General features: G+C 54.1%; 1 protein-coding gene across 11 annotated transcripts in view; it reads left to right on the forward strand.

Moving 5' to 3' along the window:
* The window catches only part of TNS1 (tensin 1), a 216,245-nt gene that overhangs the window by 56,738 nt on the left and 138,051 nt on the right, over nucleotides 1-21,456 (forward strand). The window contains exon 1 of one of the 11 annotated variants that reach the window (XM_070386898.1): nucleotides 11,681-12,056. The exons of the other annotated variants lie outside the window; for them this stretch is intronic. The gene's annotated coding sequence lies outside the window, so the exon portion shown is untranslated. Of the gene's footprint in view, nucleotides 1-11,680; nucleotides 12,057-21,456 lie in introns of those variants that run through there. 11 annotated transcript variants of the gene reach the window in all.

The raw sequence follows: 21,456 nt of genomic DNA on the forward strand, positions 1-21,456 counted from the left end.
CTGCAGTGATGTGTGCACGCCTGTGTGTGTGCACATGGGTTTAAGTGCACATGTTTGTGTGCGGTGTGTGGATACGTGTGCAGGCATGTGTGCATGAGTGTGTGTATGTGTGTGTGTGTATGAATGTGTGAGTGTTTGTGGTTACATGTCTATGTCTGTGTGTGATTCCACCTGGCGAAAGCAGGAAGCTCTCCCGAGGAGGCCTAGGAAGCAGAAGGGAAGTAAAGGACAGAGGGGAGACTGGACGGCACCAGGGAGTGGGGAGATGCCGGGAGGTGGATGGGGGAGGTAGGATAGCAGGCAGACGTGCAGGGCAGGCAGCAGGGGCTGGTGGGGCTCTCAGCACCTGAGGTCTGGGCCACTCCCCTAGCCTGGACTCTCCGCGGCAGAGTGGTAAAAAGCCCCGAGGTCAACTGGCCTGAGTCCAAGTCCTGCCTCCATCATTCACTAGCCTCGTGAACTTGGGCAAGTGACTTAACCTCTTCAAGCCTCAGTTTCCTCCTCTGTATGTTGGTGATAATAGTAACCTGCCCAGTAGAGTTATTGGGAGAATAAAAAAAGCAGTGCGTGGTACCCACTTGATAAATGATAACATTGATAAATGATAACATTTATCAATAAATGCTTGATAAATAATCAATCAATCAATAAAAGCTTGATAAATGATAACATTATCACCATCATCATGATGACTGTGCACCTCCCTGTCTGCCCAGCATCTGGCTTGACAGCTCCTCTCTGGCCAGGACTTCCAGGCAGAATGTGGGACCCCCAGCTCATCTCACTCATTGCAGGCCATGAGAGGGAGGCCTAGAGAGGGCACGAGACTGGCCCAAGGTCACCAGGAAGACCGGCAGAGCCATAAACACACAGCCCCTTGGCTCCAAGGCTCTTTCTGCCTTGCTCGTGTTTCTGGGTTGGAAGCGCCTTGCCAGGATGGAGTGGTCGGGAGAGTCTGGAGGGCCTTCTCGCCCAGGCCAGCTGCTTCAGGAAGCCCAGGGTGTTTCTGCTCACCACGAAGCTTCTTACAGGACGAGGTTTCCACTCTCTGTCCCAACTGCCCTCCGATAAGTCTTTGCTTCTGAACTCCCCAGGTCCTACTCCAAATCCTGACTCTTGGATGTCACTATGATTACGTTCTTTTTTTCCCCCTCATATTTCTTCGGATTTTTGCTTTATGTACCTTTGTTTCTTTGTCGTTAGGTGTCTAATGGTTTATGATATCTATCTTCTTTGTGAATTGTACCTTTTATCATTAAAAACATTCATCTTTGTTTCATTAAAAAAAATTAGTGACTTTTGGATGAAGAGAAACGGGCGTCCTTGGGGGCAGGCCCCAGGATTTTTGCTCCCTGGCTGACCTAGTCCGGTGCAGAAGAGCTGGGCATTTGACTGTGGACTGAGGTCCTCGCACCTGGTTGGGCTACCCTGGCCCCACCTTCCGCCCCCAGCTCTGGCCAGACAGGAGTGGAATTCCTAGGAAGCGCTGGGCCCGTGGAAAGCTCGGCCCTCCACCTGCCCCTCCCCTGCCCCTGCCCGCACCTCCCACATCCTCTGCCTTGGCCCTCCTAGGCCTCCCTGGAACTCCCAGGTGCCAGGACGGCTGCCCCCCTGGGGTAGCAGGCCCAGGGTATTGCCAAGAGTGTGGAAGTGGGAGTGGGCACCCTGGCACCGCAGCGTGGTGGGGCACGGGTGGGCAGAGGCAGGTAGGATCTGCCAGGATCCCTGAGCCTGGTCGGCTGTGATTGCCCTGGACACCAGCCAGAGAAGACTTGTTTTTCATAACCACCACCAACTACCCGGAAGAAGAAAAAAAACCCAACAACAAAAACAACCATCGAACTTTTTTTTGTTTGGAATCTGCTGTTAATGGCCCATTGGCTGTACATTATTAAACAGGCAGCTGGAGATCTGCCAGGGTAGGGTGCTTGAGCCAAGACTCACAGCCTGAACACAATGTTCCTAGGAAAACAGTCACCCGTGGGGTCCCTGGGGAGGAGCACCCATGGGGAGGGCTTCCAGCTGTTGCCCCTTGCCCTGCTCAGCCTTCCCACTCCTGCTTTTGCTCTGTTTGTCTTGTGGGGAGCAGGGCCCTGCTGCACCTGGAGCCCAAGCATGCTTTATCCAGACCCTGTGGGTCCCTCACCACCCCAGGGGCCCAAGTTGCTCTTTCCCTTCTTATGGTTAAGTGGACAGGCTCCTGCTTCTGGTCTGATCTGGCTGGGGTGGCACTGGCTCTCCTGGGGGCTAGGCTGGGAGCTGGACACCTGGTTCTCTATTCAAGTCCATTGACCCTGTGGTGACGTTGGGATTCCCAACTTGTCCTTTCTGGGCTTCAGTTCCCACATCACTACAAGGAGAGGATTGGTCCCTGCACGTGTGCGTGCTGAGTCGCTCAATCGTGTCTGATTCTGCAACCCTATGGACTGTAACCTGCCAGGCGCCTCTGTCCATGGGATTCTCCAGGCAAGAATATTGGAGTGGGCTTCCATGCCCTCCTCCAGGGGATCTCCTCCACTCAGGGATGGAACCCCTGTCTCTTGCGTCTCCTGCATTGCAGGCAGATTCTTTACCACTAGCGTCACCTGGGAATCCCCAGGATTTTTCTGGTCAGCTCTAGATTCTCACCAACATTTTGTGAGTCCTGATTGGGTGGCTTTGGGGAGAGCCTGGGGGGATTGATACCCAGACTTTGGAGTCCTTCTTGCTCCCTCCCTGATGTCATCGGCGAGACCAGGGGCCATGTCTCATGCAAGAGGGGCTGGCGACTGGACCTCTTCATGTCCTTTTGGACAGTCCTTCCAGCCACCTTGAAGCCAGCCAGGCTAAAGGTCAAAGGTGTGAAGGTGACATTAAGTGGGAGAAAAGCAGAGGGCCTGGCGTTAGGGTGACTGCCGTCTTGGTGAAGCCAGTGTTGCACTAGGGGCTCAGCGTGGGGTCTGGGACATGCCAGGGCAGGCCCACTGTCTTCTCCATGGTCAGCTGCTGCTGGGATGTGTGTGTGGCCGGGGGGTTAGTAGTTTGGGAATGGATCTTAAGGAACCTTCTCTGAACCTCTGGAGATAAGATGGTATCACCTCTACTTTGCCATCTTATCATGATTGACTTTGGGCAAGTGACTTCACCTCTTCACCTCTTGAGCTTCCTGCGCTGTTCAGAGCAGGCAGGGATTACACCTCCTACCAGGCCTGTGGTGCGGAGTGAGCGCACTCCTGCATGGATGGCTTGGCGTGGGTGGAGGGCACGCCAGCTGTTGGGAGGGATGTGGTCCCTCCCACTGGCAACCCGCTCTTTCGCTCGTCACTGCATACTTGTGTCTGTGCTTTGGCTTGTTCCATGTCTCTCCTCCTCCAGATGTTGAGGGTAGGCCTTCCACCTGGCTTGGCTCCTGTCCACCCCACAGTGCTCACAAAACAGTTGTTGACTGAATGGGTGAATGAATGAATGAACAAATGAATGAAGGGCAGCTGGAAAAGGATCAGAACCAGAGAAATAGCTGAACACCTAGAAAGTGGAAAGATCCAGCAACTGAAAGAGTTGGTAATGTCCAGCTTAGGAAGTGACTATTCTGGGAGATTGTGAGTGATTGTGTGTGTGTGTGTGTGTGTGTGTGTGTGTGTGTGTGTGTGTGTGTGTGTGTGTGATGCTAAGTTGCTTCAGTCGTGTCCAACTCTGTGCGACCCTATGGACTGTATCCCACCAGGCTCTTCTGTCCATGGGATTCTCCAGACAAGAAAACTGGAGTGAGTTGCCATGCCCTTCTCCAAGCGATCTTCCCGACCCAGGGACTGAACCCCAGTCTCTTACATCTCCTGCATTGGCAGGTGGGTTCTTTACCACTAGCGCCACCTAGGACTAAAGCCTTGAGGTTTGTTCTCTGAAGCGAAACCAGGCATCTCGGGGAGCAGGCGGCCTCTCAGCAGTGGGAACTGCCTTGTGTGTGGGAGGAACTGAGGGCTGGGGGTGTGCAGGCAGGGTCTGGGGGTACGCCAGGCATAGGGGGAGCCCTGCGTCGTACAGGATGTCGACTCAAAAGGCCTTGAGGTCCTTGCCTGATGGATGCTGCTGCTTCAGCTAGAAGAGTAATCGCAGTCATAGCTGATGTCTGTGAACTTCAGTTTCGTTGTCTATAAAATGGGATTAATAATGGTCAATACCCCTAGGGTTGTTAAGAGGATTAAAGCGAGTTAATAACCACAAAGCTCTAAGAACATGGAAAGCACAATAAATTTTGAACATTTATTAAACGGGACCAAAGAGTTTTATGGGAAGAAGAGATGAATCTTGATTCTGGGTGGGGGTGGTGATGGCTTCTCTGAAGGAGTAGGATGTGGGGGGAGCATAACCATACCAGGGCGTGAGTGGGGGGAGAATGCTGCTCAGGCCAGACTCTGCACTCAGCAGTGCCTTAAGTGGTTAAGTGACTTGCCTGAGATCATGCAGCCAGTGAGTGGTTGGCCAGGCTCGTGTAACTCCAAAGCCTGGACACTCTCTCCACTCCTGAGCCTTAGTAGGAGGGGGCCAGGTTTCTCTGATTCTCATATCCAGGGAAGGACATCAATTCATTTCAAGGTGGAACTCAAATGGTGATTATTATCTATAGGGATTATTGTTATCTATAGGAACCTCAGTTCTCAGGAAGGAAGTCTCCAATTCTGTCCAACCCTAAAAGTACTATGTAATTAAAAAAAAATCTGGGGAGAGCCTGAGAGTAGGACAAGGGCTGAAATTTTCAGCAGCTCATTGCCAGGGGGCCCAGGGCAAGGAGACAGTCATAAGAGGAACTCTGGAGACGTGTGTTTAGATGTTATGGAGAAGGAATGATGAGATGAGGGGCACCTTGAAATGGGGCGGGGGGTGTTTCAGGGGAGTGAAATAGATGCCCTAAAGGGTGAGGCGTGGGCGAACCCCATGCTGGTGATGACAGAGGAGGGAGAGGAACCCAACCTCTCGCAGGAAGTGGGCTGCTGCAGGGCTTCAGACTCTGGGCAAAGGTGGCAAGCTAGTGCCAGTCCCTACAGAGCTACTGGGCAGGCAAGGAGGCAGTTTTAGGGAGTAGGAGGCTAGTTGACCAGTGAGCCAGCCTGGGATAGCAGGTCCAAGCTGGAAGTTCAGCCACCAGCCCGGATCCTTGCCTCTTCCTGCCTGGCAGCCGGCTTGGCTAGAGGTGGGTTCTCATGCTGGGGCCAGCGTTTACTCTGCTGATTGGCACCCGCAGGCCTGGCCTTGTCAGGATGCTATCCTGTCCTTAGCAACTGCTTAGCCTTGGCTGTTTCTGCCTCTTGGACATTCAGAGATGAATGGGAAGTGGTCCCAGGCTCAAGGAATTCACAGATGGAGGGGCAGAAAGACAAAGGGAGGTGTACATGGGCAGTGGAATTTGCGCTGGCTCACCTTCCCAAGACAGTTTTTCAAGTATTTGATGATGAATGTTGTATCCTTTCTTTATCATATGAAATAAAAATGGGGCCCAATTTCATTAACCTTTCTTGTGCTTTTTTAAAAGAAATATTTACTGAGTGTGTACTGTTGTCCTCCTCTGGATGCTCTTTGGTTTGTAGCGTGTGGAAGAGAACTTGACATTTCTGATGATGTCTAAGCTGTGTGGAGTTGAATGGAACTGTCCCTTCCTTTAATTTTGATTCCATACCTTTCTTCAGGCAACCAAAAGTTGCAAAAGTTCAGGGGTCAGCCATATCCTTCTGCCGTATGAACTGAATTTGTTTTCACCAAATCTTAGACCTTTTCCTACATGATTAATTCAGTTTTTGAAAAAAATGAACCTTTGAATCTTAGTTCAGGACTTCACTGCAAGAAAAATGTTTCCTTGCTAATTTTAACCTTTTTTATAGTTGGTTTTGCACTTCAGTTGGATACCTTAGCTTTTCTTTCTGCTTTTTGTTTTCTTTGTGTGCTCAGTAGCCTCCATTCTGAGTCTTCACCTTAGTTACTGATAAGTATTTCGGACAAGCCAGGGCAGAGGACAGAGCCCTTTGGCAAGTCCGGAAGTTGACATTGATCTATTAATCAACACTCCTTGGCTTGCTGGCTAGGAATCCACTTGACTTTCTATCTTTTCTCTAAGCATTTCAGCATGAATCCTGCCAACACCTTCCTGAGATCCAGATAATTCAGGTTAGGGGATTCCCCCACCATCCAGTCCAGGAACCTTATAATAAAGGAGTTCTGGTAGTGGATGTGGCTCTGCTGGGGAGGGACGTGGGTCTCTGAAAGGATTCAGGCTGAGCCAGTAATCATCACTGGGGGAGGGCTAAGAGGAATCCTGCCTGGAGGCATCTGAATCTCAGAGTCCTTCATGCTTTAAAATTGCACTTCTCAGGGGAGATAGCGATTTGTGTGCAGTCAACTGACACCAGCAGCCAGGGATCAACATCTGCCTGGAAACTTCCAAGGGACCTGAGGTTATCCGATAAGGAGATGAAAGCCAAGAGGGACTGGGAGTGACCTTTGGTCCCCAAGCCATTGGTGGCTGAGCAGGGCTGGAACTGACTCCCAGTGCCTCTCCTGGCTGGAAACTGAGGCAGGCTCCAGGGAGGGAGGGACTGCCAGCAGGTGTCCTGGGCACACATTGTTGGCAGACTGTTTTCCCCAGGCTTTCCCTGCCCTCTTGATCCTCCATCCTCAGACTGTGGTACAAATCTGAGAGAAGGAAGCCAGAATGTGGAAGCCTATTGCCTCTTCTCCCTGATCCATTTCCCCTGGTGGCTCAGACGGTAAAGAGTCTGCCTGCAACGTGGGAGCCCTGGGTTCGATCCTTGGGTCAGGAAGATCCCCTGGAGAAGGGCATGGCAACCCACTCCAGTATTCTTGCCTGGATAATTCCATGGACAGAGGAGCTTGGTGGGCTGCAGTCCATGAGGTCACAGAGAGTCAGACGCAACTCAGTGACTAACACATAGCACTTCATCCTCCCTGGGGGGGCCTGTGTGGCCGAGGGCCTGAGGCTGGGCTGCACGCTGAGTCATGCTGGGAATGCATGCAAATGAGATGCAAATAGGGGAGTGTGGTGAGGAGGGGGCATCCCTCTCCTGCTTCAGTCTGGCCTGAGTGTTAAGGATGACAAATAGGAAAGGAAACAACCAGTGACCTGAGCTGCAAAGCCCAGGCTCAGGAAGGAAACGAGGGAGAAGGGGCTCTGTGGGGCAACAGGGCAGAGTGTGGCTCCTGGAGTCAGCTTTGGAGGGTGCCCTAGACAGGGGTCCCAGGGGTGGTCCTGGGATGAAAGCATTCTGGAGGACAGCCTCAACTCATCCCCAGCCGTGGTGGGGTGGTGTGGTCAGAAGCGGGAGGCTGCTACCCAAATGCACAGACAAACATGCCTAGGGCGGTCCCCCGGGGTCTGGCTCCCAGCCAGCTGTGTGTTGGACCCAGCGGGGTTCTGAGGCCCAGGGCCTCTCCCTCTGGGGTCCAGGCATGTGGCCCTGTCTTCTCTGTGGTGGAGAAGGAGGAGGAGAGTGGGATCCAAGGGTGCTGGAGGGGTTGGCTCCAGCACTTCCCCTGCAGACCACTCCCCTGCCCCCACCCTAGGAAGATTTAAGAAGCCAGTCCCTCCCTTCTGGGTGTTCTTAACTCTTAGCCCAGCTCAGAACTGTAAGAGGCTGGGAATCTGGCCTCTCAAGAGTGGGGGTTCAAGTGACATGGTGCCCTCCAGGGGGAGCACTGGGACCCAGAATGCCTGGTTGTGCTATATGGGGACTGAGCCTTCTTAAGCTGGAAGACCTGGATCCAGATTCCTTCTCCTTCATCAGCTGCTCTGTAATGTTGGGTGAATCATTTAACTGCTCTGAGCCCATCTCTAATTGTGCGATAAGAGTCACAGTCACTTCCCAGGTTTTGATGGGGGTCTGTGTGGATGAACACAAGGGAAAGGTTTGGTGCAGGGTAGGCATTTAAATAGTGATGAAAGTGAAATGAAGGAGCAAGTGAGATCAGCTCTGGCTCGACAGCCCCCCACTCCCACCCCACCACCTCCCAGGGAGCTGAGAGGCTGAGAGAATCTTGGGCCTTGACCTTCTCTTGGCTCTTTCTTCTCTGTCTCTCTGTGTCCTTCTGGCCCCATTTTTGTCCCATCCCCTCCGCTCTGCGTGGTAGTGTCTAACTCAGCACCTGGCCCCGACCATGAGCCGTTCATTTTCCCTCTCTTCTCAATGGCCTCTCTGTGGCTCCATGGGCACCCACCCCCCCAGCTCCTCTCCTTCCTCCCTCTGGGTCCCTACTCTTTGTCCCCCTATCTCCTCCTGGCTTTTCTACCCTCCGTGTCTCTAGCGTTAATCTGCCATTAACAAGCACCCATTGAACGCTCATTAGATGCCAGGCACTGCCCTGCTCCTTTCTCGGTTCTTCTTGTCTCCTTGCCTCCCGGCTGCTGCTTCTTTCCCTCCCACTCCCTTCGGCCTCCTGCCCTCCCTTCCCCCAGCTGCACTGGGCTCCAACACTGGTATTATTCAGTTTTATGAGAACCCCCCAGGCCTGCCCCTGAATGGACCAACCACAACTGGAACCAGATGTGCGGGACTGCGCTTGGGGATGGGACGGGAGGAGGGAGGAGGGAAAGGGGGCATGGGCTGGCTCAGGAAGGGGGGAGGGGTCGGGGGATGGGAGATGGGAAACCCTGGGAATGCTGTCTTCCCCAGCCCAGAGGAGGAGGAGCTGGGTGGGGAGAGAAGGGCTGAGCAGGCTTCTTCGGGAAAGCAGTTCTGGCTCTTGTGTGTGTGTGTGCGCGCGCGCGTGTGTGTGTGTATGTGAGATCGGCTATGGGACAGCTTTTGGAAATACAGGGCAAGGCTGCTCTCCTTTGAAAACCTCTAGTTCCTTGATTTACTCTCTGTGTGGTTTTTAGAGACTTGCTGAATTCATGATTCTGTACCCAGGTGCTGGAACAGGAAGGCTGGGATAGAGGGAATGATGGTGGGTTGGGAGAATAATGGTGGGGCTCCGGGCACCACTGAAGGAGGGTGCTTCTCAGAGCACCCCCCTGCATCTGCTGCAGACCTGGGGAGGGTGGGATGCTCCTGGCACATCCACGTATCAGTCTGATGGTTCCCATGTCTTAGCATAGTCAGGCTTTCTGTCTGCCATCATATAACTTTGAAGATAAAAATCTGCATACATTTATCTTGATACAGCCTTGTGCAAAATTAAGTGTTTAAAAGAGCCCTTTTATTCAGTTTTTAATCCATCACCCATCCATCTCATCTCTCCATTATTCCATTATTTATTCCACATTTATTGAGAATCTACTAAGGGCTTCCCAAGTGGTGCTAGTGGTAAAAGAACTTGCCTGCCAATGCAAGAGACACAGGTTCCATCCCTGGGTGAGGAAGATCCCCTGGGGGAGGAAATGGCAACCCACTCTAGTAATCTTGCTTGGAGGTGTCAACATTGTGCTAAGCACTGGACACGGTTGGAAAGGAGAAAGAAAAGGACAAATAAATCTTTGCTCAACTATTGGGAGATACAGGAGTGCACCCAACAAGTGTCTCCCAGCGTTAGTATACGAGCAAGAGTGTCAGGTATTCAGAGGAGCGGTCAGTATCTGCCAAATGATTGGCGAAGGATGCATGGAGGATGTGGCTTTTGAACTCTTTCCTGAATGGTGTGATGGTAAGGTTCAAAGGGCAGGACCGCATCACAGAGGTTCTTAATGTCCTGCTGCAGAGCTGGGACTGGATATGTAGGTGGTGGGGAGCCAGGCACTATCTGATGTCAAGCAGGATGATAGTGGATGTGGGTTGGAAGGAGGCGATGGGGGAGGATGACACTTCTCTTACCAGGAGAGGGGTCCTCTTTTAAAGCAGACTCCCCCATCCACCTCTGGAAGAGCCTCAATGGCTGACACGGACCCCTCTCCCTTCCCTCCCCTGACCAGGGCTGGCCCAAGCTCCTGAGCAGCCCCTGGTCTGCAGCGGGTGTGAGGATCAGGCAGGACCAGGGTTGGAGCTAGTGAGGGCTGGGGGAGGCCTGAAGCCAGAGGCACGTCTGGAACGTCTAGAACGTCTCAGAGGCACGTTCTGTGGGGCCAGGACTTTCCCATCTCTGGTCAGTACACATGGGCTTAGATTGAGGCTGCTGTCAAGGCTGGTAGGTCCCGAGATGCTGAAATTTGGGACTCTGGGAGGCCAAACTCATCCCATCTGGGAAGGGATGAGGTCATCTTGCTCTGGAGACAGGGGGTGGATGCAAGGATTCCTCTGTCTCCGCCCTCCCCTAGCAGAAGGTGCCTCTCTCTCCTGCCTCCATTCTCCTGGCTTCGCTGTCACAGGTGGTGACAGTGAAGGGGACATTAGAAGTGTGGTGACCATCTCTGTGACACTGGCCCAAGATGGCACCAAATCTTTCTAAGGCTGTTTGTTCCTCCCGGGCCTCCCCTATCACTTTACTCTTTGGAAAATTGAAGCTTGGGGAAGGGTTTGGCTGGATTCAAAAAACTACTGAGTATCAGAGCTGGAAAAAATCTCAAAAACCTTCCCATCCATACTCACTGGATAGCCGGGGAACCTGAGGAGGCTCCGAGGTTCAGGTCACTGGCCTGCTGGCCCAGGACCTCACAGGAAGGTGGCCCAGATGGCCGAGAGGAGGGCCTTTGAATCTCTGGAGGGCCTGAGTGGTGGGGTGCTTGGCTTTGGAGCCAGCCCATGGGATCAGAGTTCCCGCTCTGCACCATCCTGTGTGGTCTTGGACAAGTCAGCTAACTGCTTGGAGGTCACTTTCTTCAGCTAAAATAACAAGGGAGATTCAAAGACTTAAGTGAGAGAGAATATTCATTAAGTGCTGGGCATACAAACAGGTGTGCGGCAAATGACTTTTCCCTTCCCCTCAGGATAATCCTGTTTCTTTTGTCATTTGTGTGGTACTCCAAGTTTCAAATCACATTTCCCTCCCAATTTTTTGTTTTGTTTTTTGGCTGTGCCGCAGGGCATGTGGGATTTTAGTTCCCCAATCAGGGATTAAACCCGTGCCCCCTGCAGTGGAAGCCTAGAGTCTTAACCTCTGGACCACTGGGGAAGTCCCATTCCCCTAATATTTTTAATTGTAAGAAATCTTTTGCATGTAGAAAAGTTGAAAGGATAACATGGTAAACTCCCTGATTCTGTAATGGACACTTTGTTATATTTGCTTTATCACATTTCTGTCTCTCCCTCCATCAATCCATCTTATTTTTTAAATATTTTTCAAAGAGAGTTGAAGCGTGCATTTCACTAACTAGAGTTCAATTCAAATCACTTTGAATATACAGTCATAAATGTCCTAACTCAGCCCAGAGGAAAAAAGCCAGGGTTGTTATCCCACATTTGACAGAGAAAAAAACAAAAGCTGGTTCAGAAGTGAGATTCTAGGTCTCCAGTCACAAAATGAGTTGGAAACAGTATAAAGCAGGGCGGTTTACAAAAGTTGGGAGTTGCTATTATTATTACTGTCTCATCAACCATCCTTTCTCCACCCAGTAGCTCTTGGGCCATTTGTCTGCTGTTGTGTCTCTTCCATGGGGGAGGGGAGGGTGGGGTTTCTGGACTTCTTGGCATCTTGCCCCCTTTCCCCACCTCTGCCCCGGAAACCCCTCTGCCCCTCCCTGCAGGTCCCCAGGGAGACTGCTGAGCCGGCGGCTGAAGGAGGGGGCAGGCCACTCTTCTTGGCATCCCTTGCCCCAGGCATACGTGCCCTGACTCCCAGCCGCTCTGCCGGGGAGCTGGGCCTGAGTGTCCTGGACGAGTGCTTCAGGGGTTAAAGGAGGCTGCGGGCGGACCGCTGGCCGGCTCTGGGAAGGGGGAAGGAGGAGGCGGTGCGCCGGTAGCCCGCCCGCCTCCGCTGGGGGAGGGAGCCGGGCGAGCAGCGCCCTCGCTCAGTTGCTCCCAGCAGTGGCCCTGGGACCGGCTCCGCTCCCTGCGCCCGCTCCCCGCCTGGACACAAGGCTCACTCACGCCCTCCTCTCGGCAACCAGCTTCTTGCCAGCCACAGCTGCGGCCCCATCACTGCCCACCGCCCCCGTCCTGTGAGCCCAGACACCCATCCCGCCCAGTGACTCCTCTACCGGAAAGGTGAGCGTGGGGTGTGCGCAGTGTTTGTTTGTGTGTGTGTGCAGCGGGCTGCCGGCCCCGATGCTGTCAGGACCACCCGTCAGGGTACGAATTAGGGGACCGGGGAGTCGGTTCGCCTGGTCACATGCCTCTGGGCTCAGTGGCCCGTCCTGGCCATCATGTCAGTCCCCTGCCGCCGTCAGTGTCTGGTTCTGGCAGGGATGTCTGGGGCGCGGTTGCCAGTCAGAAGGAGTTTTGTTTCCTGGAGAAGTTGCTGGTGTCAGTGGCTGCTTGAGACCGAGGCCAGCAGGGACTAGTGAGGAGGACTCGCTGACTGAGGCAGGCGGGAGGTCAGGGTATTCAGTCTCCAGGGTCCCTTCCCCTGCCTGCTTTCTGTCACGGAGAGGACTGAGATGTAGGCAGCTTTTTCTCTCTGTTTCTTCCCCTGCCACTGGCTGGAGCTGTTACTGGGTACCTTTTCCCCCCTTGGGGCTCTTCTTTCTCTCATATCTCATCCCCCGGGGGCGGGGCGGGGTGGCCACGGTGGAGAATGAGGGTCTGGCAGGCCCACATCTCATGGGTCACTGCTCCTTTGCCCATGGGCACAGCCTGGCATGAGTGCCCCCTGCCTCCCTCCCCCAACCAGCAGCTCCTACTCCTTTCTCACCCCTCTGGGCAGAAATAGCTAATCCAGGTGGTTAATGAACAGACACACACAGGTGCCTTTTAACCGCCACCCTCCCCCTCCCCCCTCCGCCTCCCCCGTCCCCACTGTTCTCTCTGGGCCCTGACCCTGTGTGCCACCCCTTCCCAAGCCCGAGCATCCATACAGAGCTAACTTCAGGGTCTGTTCTCCACCCCTCCTTCAGGACCAGAGCCAGGACTGCCTGCCCAGATGTTTTTAGGTTGGCTACTCTCTTAGAAGACGGAACTGGGAGGGTGGTGACCGAGGGGTGACCCACTGTGTTCTCAAGTCAGTCTCCCTCCAGAATGCGTGTTGGGTAGGAGAGGAGCTGGTTTGACCAGAGCAGAACAGATGGCTGTGGAGCGAGGCTAAGAGAGATGGCTGGAGATGAGGGTTCTATAGCCTTCGGGGAACAAGAATTTCTCTTCTGGGAGTCCCAGAGTGCCTTCTGTGTGGCCCAGCCAAGCCAGGGGTTCGAGAAGGTGGGGAGGGAACACCCTTGAGTCTCTGCTGGGCCGCTTCCTGAAGCTGCCTGGGTGGGGTGGGGACCATTGTGGTCAGGCTTGGCCTTAAGTTGCTTCCACTCCTGCCAGTGGGCGGCTGCTCCAGTCTCCCCCACCTTGGCTTTCCCCCCAGGACCTCAAAACTTACTACATCTTAAGGCATCCTCTGCCCCGAACTCTCTGGCCTAGGGATGGGGGAAGGAGGCCCTGGGCCTGGCTCTGGATGGGGAGCCTGCTGGGAGAGCTGTCAGTGGGATCAGCGCTGGGGTTACGGCTTAGGGTTGGCCTTGACTCTGCTGTCCCGCAGAGGGTCTGGAGTGGAGACAGTGGGCCAGAGCCTAGGAGGGTCTCAGCCAGGCCAGTAGAACTGAAGCCAGGACTTTGATCTGGAGCTGAGAAGTCTTGGGTGGCGAAGGAGGCAACCTGGGAACCAACCTCTGTTTCCAGACCTCTGGCCTTGAACCCTCCTGGCCCTTCTTCCTGATCTCTCATCCCAGACTTCACACTTCACTTCCCCCAAAGCCCCAGTTCAGAGTCTCCCACGGCGGTGGGGCGGGGGGGTGCTGTTGTGTCTGGAACTGTGAAAACAGGGGGCTGGAGTGGGGCTGGGGTATATGGGGAACAGAGGAGTTCAGAGACGAGGTTACTGTTTGGTGACCATCTTCTCATTGCTGAGGGACTGTGGCTGAAGCTTTGGAGTTTGGGAACTCTCAGTGTCCTGTTTCTATTGAAGTAAGAATAGGAAGCAAGGGGGCAGAATGGATTTTTGTTTGGTGAAGGAAGCTTAGGTCTGTTTAACGTAGGGCTTTCCTAACAAGCTTAGCAGGTCAGTGGGAGAAAGGGCTGCCTTGTAAGGTAGTGAGCTTCCCGTCCAGGGAGGAGTTCGGACAGAAGCTGGACAACAGATTCCTGAGCTGGGATGTGGTTAGAAGGGATGACCTTGAAGGTCTCTGGGGATGCTGAGGTCCTGGGATCCTTGGAGTCGGGGAATTCTCTGACACTGGGGTCAGGGAGCAGGAAGGCAGTGGCCTCTGGCCTGGGGCTTGGGCACTGGCAGGACTTCTCAGGGTCCTCCTTCTCTCTGCCAGTGTTTGGGGAACAGCAAACCTGATGCTCTGCCTTCACACCCATTGCTCACCAGCCCACCACGTTGTCCCAGCTGCTTCCTGCAAAGATTCTGAGTTTCTTCCTATTCCTCTTGTCCTGCTCCTTGCCTTGCCCTGCCGGTTAATCCCACAAGGGTTGGAGCGGACCTGTGGGCTCAGGACATGGTGCGCAATGGAGGGGACCCGTGCCCCTCTGCAGCTAGAGCCCACTTCCTGCCCTGAGATCTAACTGGGGGCAGTGGAGGGGCAGAGAAGTGTGCTAGTATGGGTAGTTTGAGCTCCTCCCCAGTTTGTCCCCTACTGGAAAAAGGGGCCTCCCCAGCCTGCCTGGAGCTGGTAGGCAGTGGAGCCAAGATCTTGCGAAAAACGCAGGGGTTGTACTTCTCTGAGCCTCAGTTTCTGAATTTGTAAAATAATACCGGTTTGGGGTTGTCGGGGCAGCTAGAAGTGGTTTGTGTAACTAACAGCTGGAGGTGCAAGCCAAGAGAGTTGTTCTAGGGCCTCTCTGGGGTGTGGGAGGAACTGGCCACCTGCTCCCCCCACACCAGCCTCTCCAGACCTGTTTTCCAAGGTTAGGGGTGGCAGGGGGAGGGAGGTCCTTGAGAACAGAGAGGTGAAGTTCAGTGGGGGTGGGGCTCAAGATTTCTGAGCACCAAACCCTGGGAACCTTGGGCTTCCCCTGATGGAGTGTCAAGGTGGGCTTCTGGGCTGGGCTCTGGACCCACACTGGGTGTCCCAACCTGCCTCTCTTTGCAGCCTCCTCTCTGGATGGCCTATGAGCCCTTTTCTTCTTAGTGCGTGCATGCATGCTCAGTCCCGTCTGACTCTTTTTGACCCCATGGACTGTAGTCCACCAGGCTTCTCTGTCCGTGAAATTTCCCAGGCAAGAATATTGGAGTGGGTTGCCATTTCCTTCTCCAGGGGATCTTCCCAACCCAGGGACTGAACCGGCATCTCCTGCATTGGCAGGCAAATTCTTTATCCCTGAGCCACCTGGGAAGCCTCTTTCTTCTTAGTGGGAGACTGAAGGAGGAGGGTCCTGGCTTTGACAGAGGATGAAATCCTTGCTAATGTCTGACTTCAGCACCTCGGGACCTGATGAGGCTGCTTAATTAGGACCCATCTTCCTCTGGTCTGATAAAGACCAATGCGAGGGGCAGGAGGTGAGGGGCTGGAGATGTCAGGCTTGGAGCTGGGGTGGCTGTCAAAGGGTTTCAGGTGCAGCCGCTCTGGCTTCTTGGCTTATTTCTGGGGTCCCTAGTCTCTTTCATTCCAGAAAGGGAAACAGGCCCAGTTGAGGGATAGTGCTGAAGTGGGGCAGAGGAAAGCCCTCCCAATCACTAGACTCAGAAAAAAGCAAATCAGAAATGAGTGCGGTGCTGCAGGAGGGAGAGAGTGGTTTGGGGAGACTGGAGGGACTTCCTGTGTACTGTCCCCACCCCCTATGGTGCTGGTCTTAGCTTTCAAAGTTATTAGGCTTGCAGAGGTGTGGGTACCAGTGAGCTGGAACGAGGGTAGTGGGGGTGGCAGGGCTGCCAGCCTTGCGGTCCATGCCACCCCCCAGGTGTCCCTCCATTATGCACGGTCACTCGTGCCCTCGCCTCCTTCCTAATCTTCAGTCTCCTGAAACTCTTTCCCGTGGGATGGGTTGGGGGGCTGGTGGAGGCCTTCAGAAGGTGCAGCTGGGTCCCTGGCCAGCTATCTCACCCAGGTTGGTGACCCTGGCCATCTTTCTTCTCTTCCACACTTTGGTTTCCCTCCGGGAGGGTGGTTGGTCTCCGTGGAGTGGGAACTTGGGTGGGGTGGGGGTGGTAGGTGGGCCCGAGCCAGTCCCTGGCGCTGCCTCCTCCAGGGTTTATCTGGTCGCTCTAATCCCTGCCTTTTTAGGGCTGGAAGCCTGTAGCTTGGGCCTGGGTGTTCTTGGAGGCAGACAGGGACTGGCCCAGGAGGGCGGAGTCCCAGGGAGCTGGTGAGGCACGAGGTGCTACAGGAGGGCCAAATCCTGTCCATCTGCCACTGTGGGGGAGGGCCCCCGTCCCAGGTCAGGTCCCCTGGAAACTTCCTAGGCGTTCTCCAGCAGAGAATACGGGGGTCCCCCAATTTCCTAGCCCTTGCAGGCTTCCTCTGTGCTCACCTGTCTTCTTGCTGATTACAAGCTCCTTGAGGGCAGGCCTGTGCCTTTTGCCTCCCTGGTGATGCTGGCTCTACCTGGCAGAATGCTGCTTAACATGAACCGATGGACTAATGGGCTCAGGGGACAGTTTTAGATAGCTTAAAACATTTTAAGTTTATTCTTTAATGTAATTTTTAAAGGTCACACTCCATGTACAGTTATTACAAAATAGTGGCTATTTTCCGTGTTGTACAATACATCCTTGTAGCCTACCTTACACCCAATAGCTTGTAACTCCCACTTCCCTGCACTTATTTTCTAGCACCCCCCGCCTGCCCCCTGGCTGCCCCCAAACACACACACTGGTAACCACTAGTTTCTTCTCTGTATCTGTGAGTCTTGCTTCTTTTTTTGTTCTGTTCACGAGGTCGTTGCATTTTTTAGATTCCACATAAAAGTGACATCACACAGTATTTGTCTTTCCCTGTCTGACTTATTTCACTTAGTATAATGCCCTTGCCAGTTTTAATGATAATTTCTGCTCCATGGTTTGTTTGTGAGGATCAGATGAGTTAGTTTCTTGAAATCACTTTGAACAGTGCCTGGCACATAGTAAGTGCTCAATATTAATTAAATATTTAATAAATAAATAAATAAATAATAAATAAATAAATTAATTAAAATTAAAAAATATTAGTGATTATTATTATTATTATTGGTGGTGGTGGTGGTGGTATTATTCTAGGTGCCCAACTTTGGGTTGGCTCTTTTCTCTCCTGTTGTGGCTGTTCCAGCCCTAAGACAGGGAGGGTTATGGGCCCAGAGAGTGGAGGAGATAGTGGCACTGTTTTCCCTCGAGGGGTCCTAGCCTCAGAGCCTAGAGAAGAGATTTTCTTTCCCTGCCTAACTCTCTCTGTGTGACTGAGGGGAGGTGGGAGATAAGGGAGCCTCTCCAGGCTTTCTCTGCCCAGGGAGCTGTGTTTACGGAGGACTCTGAGAAAGCTGCCATCACTGTAAACAAGATGCGTTATTATAAACCAGCCCAGTTTCCCCTTCTTGGCTCCCATCCCATTTGTTGATGAGAGTCACCGGATCAGAGACTCCCAGGCTCAGCAAGGATGTGGCCTGGACTCCAGGCAGGCTCCCCTTGACCATAGGCTACATGCATAGGGGTAGCATCTATATTTTAAAAGTGGGATTCCCCCAGTAATGCTGCAAGTTGCTGCGTCTCACGCCCTCTAAGTTGCTGTGTCTCACGCCCTCTAAGTTGCTTCGTCTCATGCCCTCTAGGTCTCTCCGAGGTCTAACCTGCATCCCTCTCGCTGTAGCCTTAGTTCCATCCCCTGTTGGTAGGAGGTGGGGGAGAACCATGCCCAGCCCTTCCTGTCTGCCTTGAAGCTGGCAGCTCTGACCCCCTGGTGGCAGTTGCAGGCTCCTGGTCATGCTCTTTCTCCATCTCAGGCCTCTCTTGGGGTCATCTGCTTTCCGGAGCCCCCGATGTTCCTCATTAGTCAGGGTCAGCCCTCAAGACCTGCCACATACACCCTCCACCTGGTCCTGGTTCCCACCCAGGGAGGCTGAGGTTGCTCCAGGTCGGGGGTTGGGGAGGGGGGGTGTGGAGTGTGTGTGAGCTCTGTTTCCGGACCCCTGGCCCGCCCAGTTGCAGCTGTAAAAGGCATTAAGCAATTTTTTTTTTCTTGAAGAAAGAATAGGCTTGGGCTGATGATGATGACAGCTGGGGAGGGTTTCTGAGTTCAGCCTGGCCCTATCTGTCTTCCCTGTCTTAGCCCCTGCTCATTTCTGTCCCATTTCTAGGCCATTGCTCATCTAGAGGAGGGGCTCACCGTTGACCTTTGACCTCAATCAGACCTGAGCAGTCACTTGGGCTCTGACAACCCTTTATGGGGAACAGCCTGTGGGTTCAGCATGGGGCTTGATCCTGGGATGGGGCTGCCCAGGGGCAGGCAGGGGGCTTCAAGGGACATGTAAGGAAGGGTTCCTGCCTTGGAGTTCCTGTGGCCGAGGGTGGTCGGAGAGCAAGGCACCGCCTCTTCCTGCACTTGGGAGCAGTCCCTTCCCTTGCTGGGCCCGGTGTCCTCATCTGTAGGAAAGAGGGCTGGAGAGATGCTGGGCTGGAGGAGTCTGTGAGTCCATGTCCCTTCCGAAGCCTCCCCTGGTCCCAGGCTTTGAACTTCACCTTGGATTGACCTTGCTTCCCTCCCCCAACCCCCAACCCTGCCCCCACCTCTGGCAGTCGCTGGCAGGAAGTCCTGCTGATTAGGGCCCTAATCACCGGCTGAGACTCCCAGAAACAGCCAAGCTGGTGGAGCAGAGAGGGACCACCAGGCCAGAAAGGCAGAAGCATGGGGAGCAGCCCCCAGTCAGGAGAGACAGGAACTGGGGTGGTGGCTGTGACTAGGGGGTGCTAGATGCCTGTGTGGGGTTGGGGGTTGGCTCTTTGGGCCTGGGCAGTGCCCTGGACTCTCTGCCAAGGCGGTGTGGCAATGGCTGAGTGCAGCTGGGCACACTTAAAGCTTTCTGGGTGTCAGCCCTCTACCGGGCAGGGTGCCAGGGATATGTGTGGGGCTGGAAAGGCCAGGGAGGCATGCTCTGGTAGGACGCAAAGGGGAGTCGCTGGAGGGTCTCTGCAGCAGGCAGGGGGTGTATCAAGCAGGAAGGAGTGCACATGAGGTGATAGAATGGAGAAAATTTTGGAGAAGAGGTGCCGTTTGAGATGGGTTTTGAAGGTTGAGAAGGAGTTCTGCAGGAAGGAAAAGGGACAAAGGCTTCTTTGGGCATGAGGGGAGGCCTGCACAAAGGCACAGGGGCATGCTGTAATGATGGATGAAATAATCGCTCCAGCCGCGTGTCAGAGTCCGGCTTTGGTGTTCCTCCTAACTCTGCTGCTTACTAGCTGCCTGACCTTGGGCCAAGCCTCAGTATCTGCATCTGTAAAATGGGGTTAACATGCAATCTCATAGAGTTGTGGTGGGCATGAAATGAGATCGTACTTGTGAAGTGCCCGCTTGAGAGGCTCAGTGCCTGGCACAGGCCAAGCCCACAGAAAGTGGTTTGTGTGGGGAAGGCTAACTTTGGGGGAGCCTGGAGGTGTTGCCTGGGGCTCAACTGTAGGGGGTTTACTAGGTGAGGTTAAAGAGGGAAGTGGCAGAGGGCTTTGACAGAGAAGAAACACAAAGAGATGGTGATTTGGGCACCTGAGAAGGCCAGACTGGGCCAGGGAGACTGGGGACAGGTCCCAAGGCCAGCCTCCTGGGGTCCCCGGGCTGGGAAACCCTCCCCTGAATCACTTCACGCCTCTGGGCTTCTTTCCCACGTGCTGTCTTCCTCTCCGGGGTCAGAAGGCTGGGGAGGCACTGAGGTCTTCCTGGGCCATCTTTCGGGCCAGAAGAGAGCCTGGGCACGGCTTCACACACGAACGGATGGACAGACTGCAGCAGGCGGGAGTGAGGGTAGACGGTTGGCAGCTCCCATTTCTAAAGAGTTATGCAAGAGAGACTCCTGTAGAAGGTGTTATTTACCCAGTAGGTGCTCACACATGAACAAGGGCGTCCCCTGGTCAGGTGGAGGCAGTGGTGTCCCATCTGACCGTCAGTGGACCGGTGAGTGTCTGATGGGCTGCCTGTCCAGAGCTAAGAGGAAGGTTGAGTGTCGCAGAGGCTGGGTGCGCCACGACTGTGCGGAGGAGGTAGCAAGGATTTCAGGAGCTTTAACTTCCTGAAGTGAGGTCCTGTCCCTAGGGCGGAGTGGCATGGAGGTCAAGACCACATACCCTGCAGCTGCACTGTCTGGGTTTGAATCCTGAGACCACCTCCTGCAGGCTGTGTGCCTGCCGGCCACTTATCTAACCTGCCAGGGCTTCAGTTTACTTAACTGTGAAATGTGGGCACCAGAAAGATCTGTGTCCTATGGACATATTGCACGTGTGCATGCTAAGTTGCTTCAGTCGTGTCCAACTTTGTGTGTCCCTATAGACTGTAGGCTCCTCTGTCCATGAGATTCTCTGGGCAAGAATTCTGGAGTGGGGGACCTGTGGTTATTATTACTGTTATTGTTATTACCACTTTTGGTGCAGAGGGAGGGAGTGGGGCAAGGGCTTCTTGGCACCGATGAGAGGAGCCACCCAGAGGGAGGTGAGGGGAGCGCAAGAGATAGATGGAGGCTTTGAAGAATCCTTGGTGCCTTGTGAGCTGCTTGCGATGCCACACAGGGCCCTGCTTGTGCTGTGGCCAGCTGAGCTGAGCAGAGCGTGGGAGCGGAGGCAGCAGCCAGGCCTGGATTCCCGGCTGTAGTCCTGGGAGAGCAGGGGAGAGCCGGGGCGAGGGGTGGGGGAGGAGAGGTGAGCAGAGAGGAGGCCAGGACTATCCCTAGTCCCCAGCTGAGACCCGAGGAATTCTTTCCATCATCTCTTGCCAGAGGTCCTGACCTTTTTTTAGCTCCAGGGCCTTTGGAAGGCTTGTGGTCCAGTCTCCCTGCTTCCTGGGCAGCCTGTTTCTGATGCCCCTTCCCTGTTAGAAAGTGATTGCTCTGCATGAACTACTGTCTGGCTGCAGTTCCTTTGGGCTGGAGGAGCAGTCTGGTGGGAGGAGCAGCTGCTTTGCAACAGGAGGGAGAGAGGGTAAACATCAGGGCCCTGCCCTGAGTTGGGGCAGGGGAAGGGTTGGCTGGAGGGACTGATGGCAGGGGGATTCAGATGGCCTGTTTCTAGTCCCTCTTTGGCACTGTGTGACTTTGGGAAAATCACTTCCCCTCTCTGGGCTTCAGTTTCCTCATTTATGAAAGGAGAGGGTGTAGCTAGAGTTCTTGATTTCTAATTGGTGTTGAAATTCTGCAAGTCCATGGCTCTTTCTGAACAGAGAGGTCCTTGCTCTTAGGGGTCTGGGAAGAGCTGGCACAGAGGTGCCAGGGTCTGACACGGAGGTGCAGGCCCTGGAGGGTCTTTAGGCATCTACTGAGAAGCCTGCTGAGATGCTGGGGAGGTCCCTTCCAGCCCTGG

Source organism: Bos mutus, chromosome 2 (genome assembly GCF_027580195.1).
Source record: "Bos mutus isolate GX-2022 chromosome 2, NWIPB_WYAK_1.1, whole genome shotgun sequence".
Classification (NCBI taxonomy): domain Eukaryota; kingdom Metazoa; phylum Chordata; class Mammalia; order Artiodactyla; family Bovidae; genus Bos; species Bos mutus.